The sequence below is a fragment of the Petaurus breviceps genome, unplaced genomic scaffold, assembly GCF_028583685.1.
Source record: "Petaurus breviceps papuanus isolate PSGF00001 unplaced genomic scaffold, PetGlider_PUasm1.0 90281, whole genome shotgun sequence".
NCBI classification, from domain to species: Eukaryota; Metazoa; Chordata; class Mammalia; order Diprotodontia; family Petauridae; genus Petaurus; species Petaurus breviceps.
In genome coordinates this window covers 765,252-785,328 of record NW_027187205.1, presented here as the reverse complement: position 1 = coordinate 785,328, position 20,077 = coordinate 765,252, and the positions used below count along the sequence as shown (strand labels likewise).

The 20,077-nt window shown below is 42.3% G+C and overlaps 1 protein-coding gene across 1 annotated transcript in view; it reads left to right on the top strand.

The window, feature by feature from the left end:
* PLLP (plasmolipin) overlaps positions 1 to 20,077 on the top strand; it is a 35,627-nt gene that overhangs the window by 664 nt on the left and 14,886 nt on the right. The window lies entirely within an intron of this gene.

The following is a 20,077-nucleotide window of genomic DNA, read 5'->3' as shown; positions in this document are numbered from 1 at the left end:
ACACACACACACACACACACACACACACACACACACACACACACACACACACACACACACACACACACTGACATACCCAGGACCCTGCTAGGACTGAATTCCCGACCCAGACCTCTATTCAAGCCATTCAAGGAACTTGGATGGTTTGCGTTTAGCAAATTCTACACTTGAAATACCCCCTACAGGGCACTAGCTCATCACCTGCCTACCCTTTCCCCCAATACAAGCTCATTCCTTTTGCTTCCCACTTGGTCACACTTAGTACACCTTAGTCTAACCCAGTCCAAAAAAAAGAGTACATTCTATTTCCTCCAACCACACACCTCAAACTTTTCCCTGCTCGAAAGTTGTTTTTGTCTGAGGGTGAGGTGTCTGAGGACACCTCTGGTGGCTTTTTTCTTCGAAGCTATGGAGCTGGGTGTACCTGGTTCTTGCTGGGTGAGAAGCTAGGCTTGGTTGGTCCCTGGGGACCCAGAGTAGGTGTGATCCACAGCTTCAACAGAGAACCTGAAGCTGACCTTCTGCTTGTCTGATTTGTTTGCAGTTTGGGGACTTTGTGTCCGTGTTAAATACTTTCCCCACACATTTCCAGAGTATTATGTAAACTAAACGACCACCCTCAAAGGATCTTGAAGAGAAGATGTCTGCATTGGGTGGGAAGTTGGACTAGATGACCTGGAAAGACCTCAAAAGCCCTTTCCTGCTCTGAGTCTGTGTGGTCTGACACTGGAGCACAGAAAGGCCAGTTCCTGGAAACTAGTAGTTTTCATATGTGAACTTTACCTCTTCTGCTTTACAAGCCAATGGACATTAGAGATTGACATAGACATTAGAGGCTCTTAGTGAGAAAGTGGAGTCAGGCAGAACAACTTAGGAATTTGCCCCAAATATAATCCACCCCACCCTCTCTGCAAATTAGCCCTTCCTTGATGATGAATTGAAGGCATGTTACTGTGGACCAGAGAACTGTCTAAGAGCAGCTCTGGGTTCAAGTTCTCCCTTTGTGTGACTAGTCACTGGGACACTCTTAGAACTAGGCAATTTTCAAAGACCTAAGGGAGAAGATGCCAACCTTCAATGGTGGAAGGAGCTTCCTCAGCAGCAAGCTCCCTAGGCTGGTAAAATCAGAGGTCCTGTCCCTCTTCATAATGTAGATGATCTTCCTTGAGGAAGTAGAATTGTTAACATAACAGGATTTATTGCTTTCCTTCTCTTCAATGATGGGTGAAAGCACAGCCCAAGCCTCTCTCCTTGTCACTGGCTTGGAGACCAGTGGCCCCTTTGCCAATGTGATTCTTCCTGAGCATTCTGGCTACAAGGGAGCAAGTGATGGAGGAGGAAATAAATGTGCTCTAACTTCTGTTATAGCATTAGCACAATATTCTTAGGTGTGTTCTAGAGTCCTCGTTCTCTGCACCTATGAATAAAAGTAGTATGAATAAAAGGAGGACTCCGCAGAAGTGTTAAGCATGAACTTTGCTCATCTTCTCTGTCACCAGCCAAGGGGCTCAGTTTTGCCAATATAAAAAGGCTTTAGATTTATTCCATAGTGCTGAAGGGGTCGCAAGTGGGAAAAGTTTAAGAAGCCCTGCTTTAGAATATAGTTTTAGGAAAACTCTGACTAAGTCATCAGTAAGGTGTGGACACAGAGTACTGAACAGGATGGAGAGCACTGGAAGGTAATAGATAATAATACCTTGTATCTGTGTAGTGCTTTAATACTTTCCATAGTATATTATGTGAATCTCACAGCAATCTGGTGAAGTAGACAGGGCCGATACCAATTTCCCCATTTTCCAGATGAGAAAGTAGAGTCAGAGAGCTGAAATAACTTCTTTAAGGGTCCACAGCTAATTGGCTGCAAAGCTAGAATTCAAATTTAAGGGAAAGACTGAATTTGGAGTTAGAGGCTCTAGGTCCCAATCTCATGTTTTCCTACTTACTGCCTGTGTGACCACAGTGAAGCCTTGGAGGTGAGTTCTCTCCTCTGTAAAATGAGTGGTATGGACTCGGTAGGCTCTAAATTCTAAGATTTTCTCAGATTTTAATCTGGAGAAGAAAAGACTTTATGGAGGACTTGATCACTATTGTCCAGTATTCAGGCTGTAAAAAAAAGAGAGAGATTAGACCTATTCTGACCAGCAAAGTGGGAGCAATAAAAGGACTTGTCAGAAGGGCAGGTTTCAGCTCCAAGTAAGGAAAGACTTCCTAACAATTAGAGCTGAATAAAAGAGAAAAGGGAGGCTTCAGGGGTGGCTGGGCCCCCAGGCTTAGAGGTTTTCAAGTGGAGGTCTGTATTCCACTTGTAGGGGATTCCCATTCAGGTATGATGTGGACCAGATGATCCCTGAGATCCACGTGAATTCCAAGATTCTATAATTCTGTCTTCTGGTTGTCAGTCAGGCTCTTTTAAAAAGGCTACGTTGTTGTCTATTTTGTGGAGATGGGGCTTCCCGGTCTCTAACTTGCCTGTGGGCAGTAGGGTGGGTGTTCTGAGGAATTCTGTCCCAGAACCTTCTGTCTGAGGGAAGGCAGGATATGGGGAGAACCCCAGCTTCCTAGTAGGCTCATCATGAAGGGGAGCAGGAGTTGACTCAGGCTGGCTGGTGCCTGAAGTTAGTGAGGATGAGTAGTGAGTTACTCTGCTCTGGCTTATTTTCAATAGGGGCAGACATAGCAGGTTTTGTCTAGTTCGGGGGTGGGGAACCTAGGACCTGGAGGCCATATGTGGCCCTCTAGGTCCTCAAGTGAGGCCCTTTGACTGACTAGGGCTGCACTTGAGGACTTAGAGGGCCATATGTGACCCCAAGGTCCCAGGTTCCCCAACCCTGAACTATTTGGCACTTCAAACTCCAAAGAAGGCAAAACTGTATCAGCGCTGTAAATGGGACCACTAGCCTCTTAAGCCTTTTCTTTTTTACATTGTTTCCCAAGGCTGGTGGTATACTTTAGAGATATACTTGTGGTATGCTTGCCTTTGTGCATCATTCCCTCCTGACCCAGACCCTAACCTTTAAGTTGCCCCTATAAGGCCCAATGCCTCCCTGAAGTCTGCCCTCATCACCACAGCCTAGACTCCTCTTCCTGCCTCCTTCGTCTTCTGTCCTACTTACTTACTTGCCCCCCTCCTTAGGCACAGTGATCACATGCTGCCTAGCATTGTCATTGCCTTATGTATGTCTCCCCAGTCAGACTGTAAGGTATAACCATAAAGCAATGCGATTGGATTCATTTTTTTAGTTGACAGGCCAGAACGGAATACTCCTTGGAATGGATTTCACCTTGGGAGCTACCTGTGCATTAATTCAGGAGAGGCATTGAGCCCTGCACTGGGAGTCAAGGAACCTCAGTCTTACTCCTCTTTTGCTCTTCATTAGCCATAGGTCCTTGGACAAGTCACTTCAGGTCTGCAGCCTGTTTCCTCTTTGATCTGACATTGTAGGGATAATCATCTCTGCCCTGGGTTGTGTTGATACCTGTATGAGGTAATACATGGTAAAGTGCTTCTTGACCCAATGTGCACATAGAAGAGGAAATTTGCATTTCTGGGACTCTTCTTTGGGAATTACCTAAAAATGTTCTTTTTAGCCTCCTAGGGAGCTAGAGGAGGTGTGTGTGGGAGAGGCACAAATCTTTAGCTTTTGGGGTAGATTTTTGGAAATAGTCAAAAGTCATGGAGATCCAAACAGTTGAATTAGGCATCTTAGATACTAGCCTCTTGGGTCAAAAAATGAGGTGACTAAAGAAATCAGATGGATTCTTCTATTGGGCCCCTAAAATATCTCTAAAGGCCTTTCCCAAAGAGGAGTTGGTTTTTTTTGGGGGGGTGAGGGCAGTTGGGGTTAAGTGACTTGCCCAAGGTCACACAGCTAGTTTTTGTGCTAAGTGTCTGAGGTCGGATTTGAACTCAGGTCCTCCTTACTCCAGGGCCGGTGCTCTATTCACCTAGGGGCCCCCAAGTTAGTTTTGAAAGTGTTTTGAACAATGGGAGCAGCTTAGAAATAAGAGTGTAGCCTCCCAAGGTGACTGACTGCCTTGAAGGATATCTTATTCATTGAATGTAAGACTTTAAGGTCTGTTGACTAAAACATCAGTCTTATGACTTTATTATGATAAGCTAGGGCGGGTCTTTCTCCCTGGGATCTGGACCAGAAATTTGTCCCAGGCCCCAGGCAAGATCTGAAAATGGTGACTCCCCCTAGTGACCTTCTACAGGAAGCTCTGAATATTCCAGGTCACCTTTCATTTGATTTGTCACAAAATAAATTATTACATGCCATAAAGACTGGGGTTATTTGGCATTCAAAAATATAAAAAGTCACATATATTAAAAAAAATCATATGTAAAAATAATCACATTAAAAGTACACCCCAGCCCCTGTGTATTGGGGTGTGGGTAGCTACCTATATCCCCTCTCCCTAGTCTTGACTCAGCCTGTCCTTCACAATATTACCTTATGGAACAGTGCCGGCCTTCAGGAAAGGCTGGCTGACTGTCTGGCCAGTCATATCTGCAGCCTGCAGCATAGGGGTGTGCCAGGCTGAGCTGTACTCTGTGCATCACTGGGCCCCACTGTTTGCCCAGGGTGATAACTGTGTGAATCTGGTATCGGGTTTAAATCCTGCCCAGCCCACATATGGCATGGAAGGCAGGGCCAGCATTCATTCCACTTAGAGTCAGAAGTTCAAGTTTTCTTTTGGACCTGCTGCATCTTTTGAAAGGCCTGAGGAGAACTCTCTCAATATCACCTGGAATGTGAGCCTGTGTTCCTTTTGAGTGAAGGATCTCATCATCAAGGAGTACCACCCTCCTCCATGGCCTAACAAAACAGGCTTATTGTTCAGTGTCTGTGTTACAAGCCTGTGTTCAAAGAAGTCCCATTTTTAATAGCCCAGGAAGGAGGACATTGTGATTGAAGGGCACTAAATGTGAGCTTCACTTTCTCCATTCAGGAGTCACCACATTTGCTGCCACTGATTTTTATGAGGCTAGAGATGAGATAGGACATAACTTAGCAACCACCCTAAGGCTGGTACAATGAAAGGAATGTTGCAAGAGGAATCCAAAGCCCCTGCCTGAGGCCTGACTGCCACTTACTGCTTGTGTCACTTCTGGGCAAATCATTTCCTTTTCTCTGGACCTGCTTCCTACCCTGTAAAAGGAGGGTATGGAATTGATCTCTGAGGTCTCTCCTATCTCTGGCATTCTGGGATTTAGCTGAAGAAACTCCAAATCTGTGCCCCCATACCTACTAGGCAGCTGTCCCCTCGAGAGAGCATCTGGCATGTCCCCTGCGGGAGCATTTATGGAGATTCCCTGGAGTTGGGGAGGAGGGAGGGGAGAGACAAGTCATCTCTCCTTGTTTAAGAGAGAGGCCAGACCTAGGTTTCTGAGTGTGTGTGTGTGTGTGTGTGTGTGTATTATATATACATCAAACAAATCTTCCCAGGGTCTCAGACATCCTGCCCCTCTGTCACCTCCACTGGTAAAGGCACCAAGTCATTCAAACCTCAGGCCTAGTAATACAAGACCTGCACTGATGTGTGTCAGTCCTAGGGTCAGAAATGAGATACTGAGGGCTGATTCTTAAGAACAAAAGACTGATGTGTTGAGTGCTAATGTTGATTGAGATAGAGGGCCAGTCCTGAGGGTCAAAAAGGCCTGGGTTCAAGTCCTATCTCTGACAAGGTTATGTGACTAAGAAGAAGGTACCAAACCTGTTGGTAGATACAGCATAGTGTACTAGGAAGGGTGCTGGATTTTAAATGAGAGGACTTGAATTTGAACACCAGCTCTGACACTTACTGGTGTGACTTTGGGCAAATCTTTTCATTTCCCTGGGCCTCATTTTCTTCATCTGCGAAATGAGGCGGTTGGATTAGAAGGACCCAGTCCCTTCTTACTCTGTATCTATGACCATGTGTTCCTATAAACCGTCCAAGACTAGAAATTACAAGATTTGCTGATCTCCATCTGTCAAAAGATTTTTCATACCCAGAGTGCCCCAAAGGTGGGAACAAATTAGGTTGTAATTGGAAAAACTTAAATTCCTAGCATCCTCTGCCCTCTTTTCCTATACCTGAGGCCATGACTACCTGAAGAAGGAGGAAGGGTGCTTGGGAATGAGGACCATTTTGCATTTTCATTGGTCAGGCCAAAGAGCTAGTGGGGATCCTTTTTTCTCTGGTAGGCTGGTCCTGGGCAAGCAGGCACAAGCTGTCACTGGTCTTGCTAGAAATCTGTCCAACTTGCTAGAGCCCACCAGAGCCAGGGCTTTCTCCAGACCATAATGAGCCACCAGAGGATATGACAGCTTTGTAGTCACAAGATTCTTTTCTTTCCCACAAAAGAACATGAAAACATGTTTGACATGAAGTGGGCTATTTGTGAGCAAATGGCTGTCCTGAGAAGTTTAAGGTCTCACCCCAGGTTTCACAGGGAGTATGTGGCAGAAACAGGAAGAGCACCCAATTATCCCAATTTCCAGACCAACAGAGTAGAACCCAACCTGGATCTACCAGCTGTGTCCCTTGACTTGGAAGGCAATGTGGCTGCATCCCATAGTTCTGTTTTCCTTGGTGACTCTCCAGGCAAGCCAAGCCTCAAGGAGTTGTCAGAGCAGTTCACCAATCTCATACCAAGGACAACCCAAAACCCAAAGCACACCCATTCTTTTTTGTTTGCTTGTTTATTGAAAGGGGACCAGTGAGGTCCAGGAGTGGGGAAGTCAGTACTACCTTCTCTTGGCTGAGCCCTGCTACCTGTTTGCAGGTGCCTGGCCCTGAAAGCATTGCAGGGCTGGGACAGGGGTGAGGGAGGGAGGTTTGGGAAGGAGGGCATGCTGCAGGATGATAGGAGGCCAGTGATGCCTCCAGCACAGTCTTGTCTATCTCATAGAATGCCTCTATTCTACACTGAGCTCTTTACTTGGAGGTGCTCAGCAGGGGTTAGAAGAAGCACTGACCTCTCTGACTTCAGGGGAAATTCCAACTACTGTCCAGGCAATAGAAGATACATGTGAAGTTACAAATGACCCCTGACATTTGTATTCTCATTTGATGATAACATTGATGGCATTGCTTCTCATTTGATGATAACATCTCAGGGCTCTGTAGCCCCACGTGGTTTGCAAAGTCCTTTCCAGACATAGTATCATTGAATTTAGAGCTGGGTGGGGAACTGAGAGATCATCGTGTCCCAAACTTTTATTTCATAGATGAATTTGTAAATTGAAGTTGCCCAAGGAGAGGAAGTGGTGTGTTAATCTTCTCCATTTAACAGGTGAGGGAACTGAGACTCAGATGCATCAGCTGACTTGTCTAGAGATGGAGACGAGTGTGGGATTCAAACCTGGACTTTCTGACTCTAGGTTTAACCTTGTCTTTGATATGACAGCGGGGTTTCCCCTCTAGCCCCTGGCAGGAGTGAACTGTCACACTTGCCATTGGAGAAAACTGAGGCCCAGAGAGATGAAGCCATTTGTTAAAAGACACATAGCAAGGCCAGCAGTGAAACTTATCTGGTCTCAGGGTGCTTTCTCCAGAGGCCACCTGAGTCTTGGTCCCCTCTTGCTTTACTTATAAGATGAAGCCACAGAGGTCTCCTGTCTGGACCCTGCCCCAAGTTCTGCCTGTGTCTTTACCACCACTTCTGGGCTTCTTCCTTTCTAAACTTGACTTGCCAGTGAAAAGGGGCTGTTGTTTTTCTAAGGCCAAGGCAGTTAAAGACCGCCTCTGTATCCCCTGCCCCTTTGTAATCCTCCAAACAATGCCTTTTCTTTTCCATAAAGGCCCTTTCACCACCCCCAAGAAGTGAAAGGCAGAGGTGGAGGCTGGGCCTGGCAAGGCCGCTTTCTGGTGTTACCAGAGACAAACGCAGAAGCACAGCTGCCGGTCCTGGTCCCCAGTGTGCCCCATGCTTCAAAAGTGGAGAGGGATAGAAAATGAGGAAAGAGTTGATTTTGATCTGTGGAATAAAAGGAGGGGGCAAAGTAGCCTAAAGGAGGAGGGAATTGTTCGTCTCTTTGGTCTTTGTAGTACCCTTCTGCATGAAATGGAGAGAAGAATCCTGGCTCCCTAGAGCCGAAAGGGGCTGGGGTGGGGGAGGGATGGGAAATTGGTGGGGGAGAGGGCGATTGACTGGTCCAGCATGCTCAGGTCTAGATAACCGTCTCTTTCTGAAAAACTCCAGACACAAAGATTCCTATTTATCATCTGGGTGATCTAGAACAAGTCAGATTTCTGGGCATCAGTTTTCTCATATGTAAAATGAAGGGATTAAATAGTTCTGAGGACCTTTTGGGGTCCTTATGATCCCTGAGTGGCTCAGCCCCACTAGCATTGTGGCAACGAGGAAGTTTTACAGCTCATTTCTCTATGATCCGGTGACATGCCCCCTGGCCCCTGTGGTCTTCATAGGCTTCTATGGCTTGGCTCAAGCTGTCTCCTTAGCTGGACCTCCCCACTAACCACCATCTGCTGACTTTCTTAATCTCCTTCAAGACTTGAGTTAGGTGCCATTTCTTCCCTGAAGCTAGCTGAACATGATTTTTCTTGAAACCAATCACTGTGTAAATATAATGAGGAAGCTTTTCCCCAGAGAAAAGGAGAAAATGTACCTACCTGACCTGTTTGCAGAGGTGTGAGATTGTAGGTATGAAACACTGCCTATATGGCCAGACTTGCTTGATGAGTCAGCTAGATCTCCTGAATGGATTCCCCCCTTCTCTTTCTCATTTTTCAAGGGATGGCCTATTGGGCAGGGGAAGAGAAGATATATTTTGAAATGAAGGTGATACAAAAACAAAAAAGATCAAAATTTTGTTGTTGTTTTTTTAAAGTGATCTTTTTTTCCCCTCCTCAGATTTCTCCTAGTGCTTTGGATACCTTTTCACTTTTTTCCATCTCCCATGGATCTTAGTTTCTTGTAATAATGATAATAATAATTTTAACAATGACAATAATAATAGTTAATATTTATATAACTTAATAAATATATAATTAATATATGTTAATATATTAATTATAATAAATAATATATGTTAATAAATATATATAATTTATATATGTTCCAGGCACTCTGATAAGCACTTTACAATTGTTATCTCATTTGATCCTTACCACAATCATGGGAGGTTGGTGCTCTTATCTCCATTTTGCAGATAAGGAAACTGAGGCAGACAGAAGTTAGGTGACTTCCCCAGAGTTACACAGCTTGAAAGTTCCCAAAGCTGGATTTGAATCTAGGTCTTCCTGACTAGAGCCCAGTGTTCTATTAACTGTACCATTTAGCTGATCCATACATACCTATACATGTCTTGTCTATCTCATAACCCATTAGATTGTAAACTCCTTGAAAACAGCATCTCTTTTATTTAATCTCTGTATTCCTAATGCCTTCACCAGTGCTTAAAAATATTTGTAAAATTGGATCCAATAACTGATTTGATCCTCACAGTCAAGGTTGCCATGCAGAAGGATGGGGTAAAAATGATGTCCAGCTGGCAGACAAGTAGGGAACCTGGAGCTCAGAGTAATCAAACGACTTTCCCGAGGTAACATGGCTAATTTCAAGAGATAAGTAAGATGGTATGGTACAGTGAAAAGATCCCAGCTGAGAGGAGAAGAAACATTGCTTCTAGAGCTGGCTCTGCTGCTGATTCTCTTGGTGACCTTGGGGAGGTCACTTTTTGTCTTTGGGCTTCAGGATCCTCCTCTTTAAAATGAGGAGGTTAGACTAGATGGTCTCTCAAGGGTCTTGCCATCCCTGGCATTCTGTGATTTCATGAATACTATGACTAGCACCTGACTTGCCCGAATCCCACACATAGCTTCCTCATAGCTTATCTTTAGTAAAGTACAATGAAGATTCAGATTTGATAGCAGAGGTCAAAGTGCCAATCAGATATATAGGCTTATCACCAAATTGCCCTGATGATGGAGGGAAGGCAGAGCTGCTCAGCTCTTGCCTGACTTCTGTTTTCTCTGCCAAGCAGGATGATCTTTGGCTTGAAAAGGACAGAACAAAAATGGCTAATAAGGTATTTGAAACCCCAAATGAGGAGGCATAGTAAAAGGACACATTTTTTTTTTTATAAGCAATCAGGGTCAAGTAACTTGCTCAAGGTTACACGGCCAGTTATTTTTGGGTGTGGTGCTGAGTATCTGAGCCCGGGATTCGATTCCCAGGTCATCCCAACACTGGAGCCAGTGCTCTTACTCGCTGTGCTACCTGGCCGCCCCAGTAAAAAGACACATTGATGCCCTTGATGAGTTGAAATCATGTGGCCCAGATGAATCAGGTATTGAAAGGACAAGTGGTTATAATTACTAAGCTACTGTCAATGATCTTTGGAAGACTGTGGGGAACTGGAGGAATGCTGTAGAATTAGAGAAAAATAAAAACTCATTCAGTCCCCCCCTCAAAAAAAAAAGAGGTAGGGAGGAAGAAAGGAATCTATAAACTGAAGGTCAGTGAGTTTTATTCCAGGAAAAATTCTAGGTCTTATATTAAAGAGGCAGTTAGTGAAGATCTAGAAAAGGAAGCAGTGGTCATAGAGAGCCATCAAGGCTTCATTAAGAACAAGTCACATCTGAATGTGAACCACAAAAGGAGGCATGGAAAGACTTGCATGAACTGATGCAGAGTGAAGTAAGCAGAACCAGGAAAACAATTTATACAATGACTATAACAAAATAAATGGAAAACAAATTTTTAAAAATGAACATTATGAAGTTATAGTGATGAAGCTTGATCCTGGAGAAGTGTTTAGAAAATGTACCTCTTTCCCCTCCTTGCAGAGGTGGGGGATTCATTGGGGGGAATATTGACTCTGTCATCAGGAATGACTGTTGTCTTGTTAGTTGCTTCCTGTTTCTTTTTAAATTTTGTTACAAAGGATGGCTTGTTGGCTAAGGAAGGGAGACAGGATCTACTCAGAAATATATGATACAAAAATTAAACACATTAATAAAAAATAAAGTGGGTTTTTTTCAGGTCACATTAGAATAATTTCCTTTTCTTTTTTGACAGGCTTCTGTAGATAAAAGGAATGCTATAGTTACACTTCACTTAGATCTTGGTAAAGCATCTGATAAAGACTATCACACTATTCTAGGGGATAAATTGGATAGATGTGGGCAAGGTCATAATATGGTTAGATGGATTCAGGACAGTTTGACTGGATCAAAGCAGTTTCTAGTGTAGTATCTGCGGGATTTCTGCTTGAATCTCTACGAGCTCAACATTTTTAACAGTGTCTAGAATAAAGACATAGATGGCATGCTTAGCAGATTTGCAGATGACAAAAAATTGAGGATAGCTAATGGGCTGGATGTCAAAATCAAGAGCCAAAAAGATCTTGACAGATTTTGCAGAGGTGGGTTTTGCCTTTATTTGAGGAAAGCTTAACAGAGTGGTGAAGTTGTTTTTAGCATATGTCAAAGAAATATCATTTCATAGGACTTTGGTTACCACATATTGGGACTCAAGATAAATAACTGCAAAAGGGCCACCAGAAAAGTGATTACAGCTTATTCTCTTTGTTTTGCAAGATGAAGAGATATAGAAATTATATTAAAACTTTATAGTAAAAAAAAAACTTGATAGGACACTCCGAATTAAAATAAAAATTAAAACTTCAAAGCAAAGGTGATCATAGGCAAGGAGAGCAAAAAAAATATTGTCCAGGAGGAAACATTGAGAGAGACTAAAGAATTATATATTTCATGGAAGCCTCACACTACACATGATAGATGCTTCTCAAAATAGAAAGAGCTGGATTTAGGGAGTGCTGAATAATATCACAAAAATGAAATTAATTTTATTTTGATGGACAGGAAATAGAAAAAAACTTGCTAATGATATAGCAGTCAGTTATGAACCAGTTGTCTAGATCTTGTTAAAGCAAGGATTAAAATTACTACAAAATGACTTGTGTGCAGGCACCCCTGGGGCCACAAGAGGCTGATGGGATACTCTCTTGGGTTGAGCAAGCTCTTAACATCCATGGGGACATCCTAGCAGGAGTGAGTCGACCTCAGATACATTCTGCTTTCCAGAATGATGTCTGGTAAAAGTTGAGGAAGCTAAAATCATTAAAACAGAAATCAGCAAGATAAATGATCAAACTTCAACCCTGATGTGGCTGTGGGAAAGAAATTCTGCTCATGAAAAAAAAAAGATGACTTTTTAAAGAATTCTTGGAGAAAAAAAAAAAAAGACCAAGATTATAAGGAACAGCTAACTATAGTTTATGACAAGATTGCTGAACTTGATGACAAGTTAAAACTGTATGAGAAATACCTGAAATCAGTACACTGAGCGTTTTTAAGTAAAAAGCATTTATTTGGGCAGCCTGAGGCAGAAGGAGCAACTCTAAAAGTGGGATCTGTAGAAAAATTAGACGTTCCAGATTCTTCCATTTCAGTACAGCTGACTGTTACTAGAAGACACTATAAGCCCTGGGTTGGGAGAACTGCTTGAGGAAAATACCAACTACGAGGGGACTTTGAAATTCTGCTTGCTGTATGAGAGAAGAGCTGGAGGAAGCCTCTGACTACCTGGGAACTAGCTCTCCTTAAAATTAAAGCTGCTTTTGGAGGGAGTGACAATAAGCAACTACATTCCTTTTCCAGGACCTTTTCATGTGAAAAAGATTGACAATCAAAATTGTAGTTTTTCCTAACTAAGATTAACACATGCTTATAATGTAATAATGATAACACATGCTTTGATTTATATTTAGTTAACTGTGCCTTCTCTGAAAAGCCTGTTCAGAAGACTATGACACTAAAAATGAGGAGTAAAAACCTCTTACAACATCAGCTAGACAAAATGGAAAAAAGGGTGGAGAGATAGGATTTACTACTGTAGAAAATGGGGGGGGGAAGTAAATTAGTAAATGTATTTTGATGGTTACTAATTTTACATGAAAATTAATATGAGACTAATAAAAGAATAAAAGATATACTGTACAAATTGAAAACTCCAACATGATTTATTTAAACAAGTTATTGATGCCCCCCAAAATGGGAAACTGGTAGAGAAAAGGACATCGGCACCAATTAAAACAATTTTGTAATGAAGTTTAATTATTATAAATCAGTTGCCAAAACAAGGAGACTAAAAGAACCTGAAAACCACCTCAGCCATCAGATTTATGATCACTTTGCCAAGCAGAAAGAAATGGTAGTCAAGGGCAACACTGGTTTACAAAATAAACTTGTTTGTTAAATTTTGTGGAAAAGGATGTTGGAAGATCATAAGCAATATCACCTCATTAAAAAGAAGTGAAAGGAAAAACAAGTTCTCTGGACTTGAATGAAGGATGAGACTGGAAGGAGAACAACAAAGAGATGCAAGGTGGAAAAGATCTGTGAGAATTGTTTATTGTTGAATAACAAATTCCTTTCATCATAAAGAGCCACCACATTTGGACACTAGCATTATAGTCCCAGATATAGAAGAAGTGGAAATGATGTTGAAGAAAACAAATATAGTTTGACTATTAAAAAAGCATTTGATTTGAGAGAGCAAAAGTCTACCTTCAAAGCTCTGCTCCATTAAGGCATCTCCCATGTGTATGTCAAAATTATATAAGATACTTTGAAAGATATAGTAATTATTAATTATTAACAATTAATTATTAATTGTCATTAATAATTAATTAATAAAGTGAGGCATAAAAACATACATGTGCATGAAGAATTCCCAAAAGATAATTAGGTCTTTCTAGTCATCCCCATTTTCAGATGATATTTTGTTGATTGCATCAAACCCTAAAATGTTGCAGAATTGCCTGAATTCAATGCATAGTGACTTAAATGGGTCTGGCCTATCTGTCCACACTACGTGGATGAAACTTGCCTATTATTTAGATGAGACTATAAAATGCAATTGAACAGACAATTTATAAAGTGTACATATGTGTGTATTTTGGACAGAATATGCAAATGTACAATGAATTGAACAGAAAGAGGGCAGTTGGGTTACTCTTGAGAAATTGTAAAGTTCTCTTAATAACCTCAATTTTCTTTGAGTTATGGTGAAGTTAAAGATCATGCCAAGGGCAATGGTGATGTGCATGGTGGGCATGAGCAAGCTGTACTGTGTTACAAAAATGAGGAATTACACAAGAAAAGCAATGTAAGAGTTGTGGTCAAAGAAATATATGATGGAAAAAAGATGAGCTGGCCACATAGGATAGGGAGGAATATACCCAATGGACAACCCAGGTGCTCCACTAACATCCTCATAATTTCAGAAGCATGCAGAGTAGACCTTTAGCACATCAAGTGGAGTCTGTGTCAAATATATGAGAGGACAGGGACAAGAATTTCTTAAGGTGGGGAGGCATGGATGAATTGTGGTCCCATTATTAAGGAGGGTATATACATTGAAAAGATCATAGGGGCGGCCAGGTAGCACAGCAAGTAAGAGCACCATTCCCAGTGTCGGGATGACCTGGGGATCGAATCTGGGCTCAGATACTTAGCACCACACCCAGAAATAACTGGCTGTGTAGCCTTGAGCAAGTTACTTAACCCCAATTGCTTTAAAAAAAAAAAAGATCATAGATCCATTACAACATTGGAGTTAGGAAAACTTTCTCCAATAAGAACTGTCCAAAAGTTGTCTTAGGATATAGTGGGTTCCCCCAATCACTAGACACTAGGGGAGTTGATCAGAGGCAATTTGTCGATTTGGTTAATTCCCCGATCACCTTAATTGGGAGATATCTGAGGGGCACCTCTTTATGGAGGGTGGGCATGCCCACTGATGCCTTGCTGTGAGTTGATTGGTTGACTCAAGAGGATGAACACTTGTCAGCAAAGCTGGGCCTCTCTCTGTAAAATTAATAAGACAGATTGATTTTCTCTTTCTTGGATTTTTATACCAGTAGGTGATAGAGTGAACCTCTGTTCTGGAGCTATGAGGAGGAGAACTTGAAAGCACGTGGGAGTTTTATGTCTTTACAGGAGCTTGAGACTTGAGTTTCTGAGAGTTGACTTTCACAGAATAAGAGATGGTAATAGTCAGGGACTGTGATATTTATTACAAAAATAGACATGGATGTACATGCTTACAATGTTTGGGTTGGAGAATTCTTAATTTTAGTAGTAGGCAATTAGGTGGCACAGTGGATAGAGTAACAGGTCTGAAGTCAGTTCAAATTTGGCCTCAGACATTTTTAGCTGTGTGACCCTGGGCAAGTCACTTAATCCTGTCTGCCTCGGTTTCTTCATCTGTAAAATAAGCTGAAGAAGGAAATGGTAAACCATTCCAGTATCTTTTCCAAGAAAATCCCAAATGGGGTCTCAAAGAGTGGGACACAACTGAAAAATGACTGGACAATAATAACAATTTTAATATTTCAGGAATTAGACCTCCTTGAGAGAGGAGGACATTCTTCTGATGTAGTGTTTTCCTCGAATAAAGAAAGTGATGATTCTCTCACAGTTCCTAAGCTTCATCCTGCTTGGAAAGCATGTAGTTAGTCTAACTATACAAGTTCAAGAGGAAGGGTGTTGTTTGTTGAGCAGCTTACAGAGGAAGTCTACACTATGGGGTGGTATTGTGAATCTTGGTAGTAGGGGGAGGGAGGTGTAAAACTATGGGAAAGAGGAGCTCAGTGGAATGTCCAAGGGTTGCCCTTAGAGCATGCTCACATTCAGTCTGTTCCTTGGAGGCAGGGAAGAGGATGATAGTTGATGAGCTATTTGAGTGCTCTGAATGTTACCTGTTTATGAACTCCTGTTAAGTCCTTTTAATCTTCTGCATCTTCCATGGAGTGAAATATATGCTGTTCTCTATGCTACTTGCATGTGCTACTTTGAGTGTTTGTATAAGTTCTGGGGACCTCTTTTATCCATTTTTAGGGAAATCCAGACAAATTCAAATTCAAATCCAGACAGTTCAAACAAAATGTAACCCTGAGTGTATTACATTTTCCTGGCGTAACTGCAGGTGGAGGGAGTGGTTTTTAGCTGAAACTTACCTTCCCAGATCCCTCACAGTCCATGCAAACCCAGAGAGTACTGGGAGCCTCTGGGTCACAGGTTACATGGGCAAAGGCTGAATGATCACTTGTTTATAAAGTCAGTCATTTATTAAGTCACAAATGCTTAGTATGTGCCAGGCACTGTCGTAAGCACTGGGGAAACACAAAGAGGCAAAGGATGGTCCCTGCTCTCAGGGAGATCACAGTCTGAGACAGCTAGCAAACAGGTATGTATGAACAAGCTAGATACAGGAAAAAATAGTAAATAATTTAAAAGGGAGAAGGAACTCAAATTAAGAAGGGCTGAGAAAGGATTCCTGTAAAAGACAGAATTTTAGCTAGGACTTGAAGGAAACCAGGGAACCCAGGAGGCAGAGATGAGGAGGGAGAGCATTCCAGGCTTGGGGAATAGCCAGAAAAAATGTCCAGAGCCAAGAGAGAGTGTTTTGTTCATGGAACATGGAGGAGACTGGTGTCATTGGACAGAAGAGTATGTAGTGGGCAGTAAAGTATGAGAAGACTGGAAAAGAAGAGCTGGGGAGAGAGCTCAGTTGTGAAGGGCTTTGAATGCCAAATAGAGGATTCTGAATTGATCTTTGAGCCACTGGAGTTTATTGAATGGAGAGAGGAATGTAAGGGAGTGGGGAGGCAGGTTGACATGGTGAGACCTACATTTTAGGAAAATTCCTTTGGCAGATGAATGGAGGGTGGACTGGAGTGGGGAGAGACTTGAGGGAATGGGACTAACCAGCAGGCTATTGCTGTAGTCCAAGCAGTTGAGGTAATGAGGGCCTGCATCAGAATGGCGGTAGTATTAGGAGAGAAGGGAGCATACATGAAGAGATGCTGCAAGGGGCATATGGACAGGCCTTGACCCCAGATTGTGTATGGAAGGTGAGAGAGAGTGAAAAGTGGAAGATAATGCCTAGCTGTAAACCTGAGAGATGATAAAATGGTGGTGTCGTGGGGGACGAAAGCTGAAATGACCGAGGAGACAAAGGTTCAAGCTTTCTGAACACATTGGTGCATTAAGCAATGTGTGCCAATTGCTCAATAAACTGGGACCAGGCCTCCTGCTTGGCACTGGACATCGAATACAGAGGGAGACAGATGATGCATTTTTAAAAACAATCAAATAAGACCAATGAATTAAAAGAAAACAATTAAGCAGAATACAAAATTAAGTAATCTGATAAGATTAGGAACTTTACACATTGGGAGGGGGAGAGAGAATAGGTACAATTCCCTGAAATCAGAAAAAGAGGTGTCCCACTTCCCCAAGTGTCTGTAAGCAATCAAAGGAACAGCAAAACAAAGGAAGGCAATAACTGATCACTTAGAGACCAGTTTTCTGATAAGACACATGGGCTGATTGAGATATACAATTGTGAGAAAACTCCTTGCATCAGCCTTTGGATCTGATTGTATTTCTGGTCACAGGGGTGGGGAACCTGTGACCTGGAGGCCACATGTAGCCTAGGTCCTCGGGTGCAGCCTTTTGACTGAATCCAAGTTTTATAGAACAAATCCTTTAATTAAGGTGATTTGTTCTGTGAAGTTTGGATTCAGTCAAAGATTGTACTTGAGGACCTAGAGGGCCACATGTGGCCTTGAGACGGTAGGTTTCCCACCCCTGGCCTAGGTCCTTAGCTATGAGTTTCTAAGCAGCAGGTAGAGGTAGGTGGTCCATTTTCCCAACCACACAAGGCTAGGTTCAAACAATGCAATAAAGTTTTCTTACCATTCCCATAATTGAATAAAGTTTTTTCCCAAGACAGAAGTTGAATTAGACCATAATTAAATAGAAAGAGAACTGACCTAGCTCCATAATCGAGTCACACGATAGAGTCAATAAGGTTCACTCAGTCCCCACTACCACTTACTGTTCTGATCCCTTCAGTGTCCTAGATAGTAATGAGGAACTTAGGAGGGCAGGAGGCCTTAGGAAGAAAGATAACAAGAGCTGTTTGGGCCTGTTGAGTTTAAGATATCTACTAGACAGCCAGTATGAAGTATATTGTATTGGAGACTCTTGTTGAGGTATGGGTTGAACTAAATGGTCTGAATTCCCTTCAGAATCTGAGTTCCTGAACACTTTTTGTGTATTGTGTGTGTGTACATATATATATGTATATATATATATACACACATATATGCCCATACACATACACACAACTGTACATATGTATTTATAAGCTGGACTAAATGCTTAGCTGGAGGGTATGTGGTATGTTGGCTAGAAGCCTAGACCAGGAGTTGAGAAACCAGACCCCTCTAACCCACCTCTTGACTTGATTCACTGTGTAACCTTGGACAAGCATGTCCCCTTTCTGGTCCTGTTTCCTTTCATAAAATCCCTCCTAGTTCTGACATTGTATGATTGTGATTTCCATTCCACAGGGGAATGGTTCACCACTTGTTGTCCTTGTGATTGTCCTGGAGCCATGGCTGTTCTTCCCCAGACTCTTGCTTAAGTTGGAGGAAAGAGGTGCATCATGAAGGCAGCTCTTGGATGAACCCTGAGTGCTTTCTAGGACATGTGATCCTATCTGATTCCCAGAAGGCAAGAAGGGCCCTTACCTGCCCTTTTGCTGATGGTTATAGCTTTCATCCTCTGGATTTATGAAGGATCTCTGGTTGCCCATTAACACAGCTTTTCCAGTGAGATGTGACAACCTCTTAGTAAATGGTTGTACAGATGGGGGAGGGAGAGAGCAGTAGGAGGAAGGGGAGGAGCAAACTAAACTACAGTGCTATGTTTCTGCCCCAGCTCAAGCTGGGGGCTGGGATTTCATACACTGAATCCTAGAGGTAGAAGGTACCTTAGAGCATAGAGTGTCATCTCAAAAAAGTTCTTAGAATGTTCAAATGTTAAACGTTGACTGTCACAGCAGGCAGGAACCTTGGCAATCATCTCATCCAATCTCGTTTTTACAATGAGAAAACTGGGGCACAGAGAGGGGAAGTGATTTATCTAAGTCAAACAACAGGTAAGTGGCAGAGCCTAGCATAAGCCTAGTCTAGCACGGGCAGTTTCAGAGGTAGCTATGGATCCTGTGGGCGAGAATTGCCAGGCCTGTAGTCTAAGACCACATTCATTCGGAGCTATTGAATTCTTGTTTGATGAATCAAGTAAACATAATCAACCAGCTGGTGTAGGTTCTGAGGAGAAGAATATGTGAATTCCCTCTTCCTGTCACTGGCAATGAATCACAAGAACCTCAGAAATACAAGGGATCTAAGGAGGCCATTCAGTTTAATGTCCCCAGGGTACAGGAGTCAATTAAATTTTGGGTAGACTGAAGCCAGAGGAAATCAGACAAGCCTGGTGAGCTGCTGACATGAGGTGGGTCCTTTGGGATCTGTGGCTTTCCTGGGTCAAGTACTCAATTTTCCCCCATCCCTGAGCTGTTCACTCCTAAACAAGAGGCTTCCAGCAGAGTGGTGGAAGGTTCCTGTGCCTATATGCAAGCCATTTCAGTAATTGTGTAAAAAAACCCAAAACTTGAATATGGCCTATAATTGGTGTCATTCTTAGTGTATATTTATGTGGGTTTTTTTTTTCCCTTTCAAAGATCTTATTGTGGAAAGAAAGAAAAATCCTGTTAATCCAAAAACGAGCAGCACTTTTTGTAGTAACAAAAAACTGGAAGGAAATTGGGTGCCATTCTATTAGGGATTGCCTAAAAACATGGTGGTATATGAATGTAATGGAATAGTATTGCACCATAAGAAATCACACAATCAGAGAAACCTGGGAAGATTTGTATGAATTAATAGAGAGCTAAGTAGGCAAAACCAAGAGAACAATTGCCATGGTAGTTACAATAATGTAAAGGAAAACAATTAAAGGCTTTATGACAGTGTAAGTCCTGACTTCAGAGATCCTCTCTGGGGAGGGAGTCACTTGAAAGTGATAACATAAAACAAGAAAACAGCATCAGTAAAACATTTAAAAGAAAAAAAAATCTTACTTTAACAGCAAGGCTTATATTTGGAGAAATATGGAATATAAATTACCCTACCTAAGTTTATTGTGATGTCCATTATGATCCTCCCACTCCCTCCCCCAAATA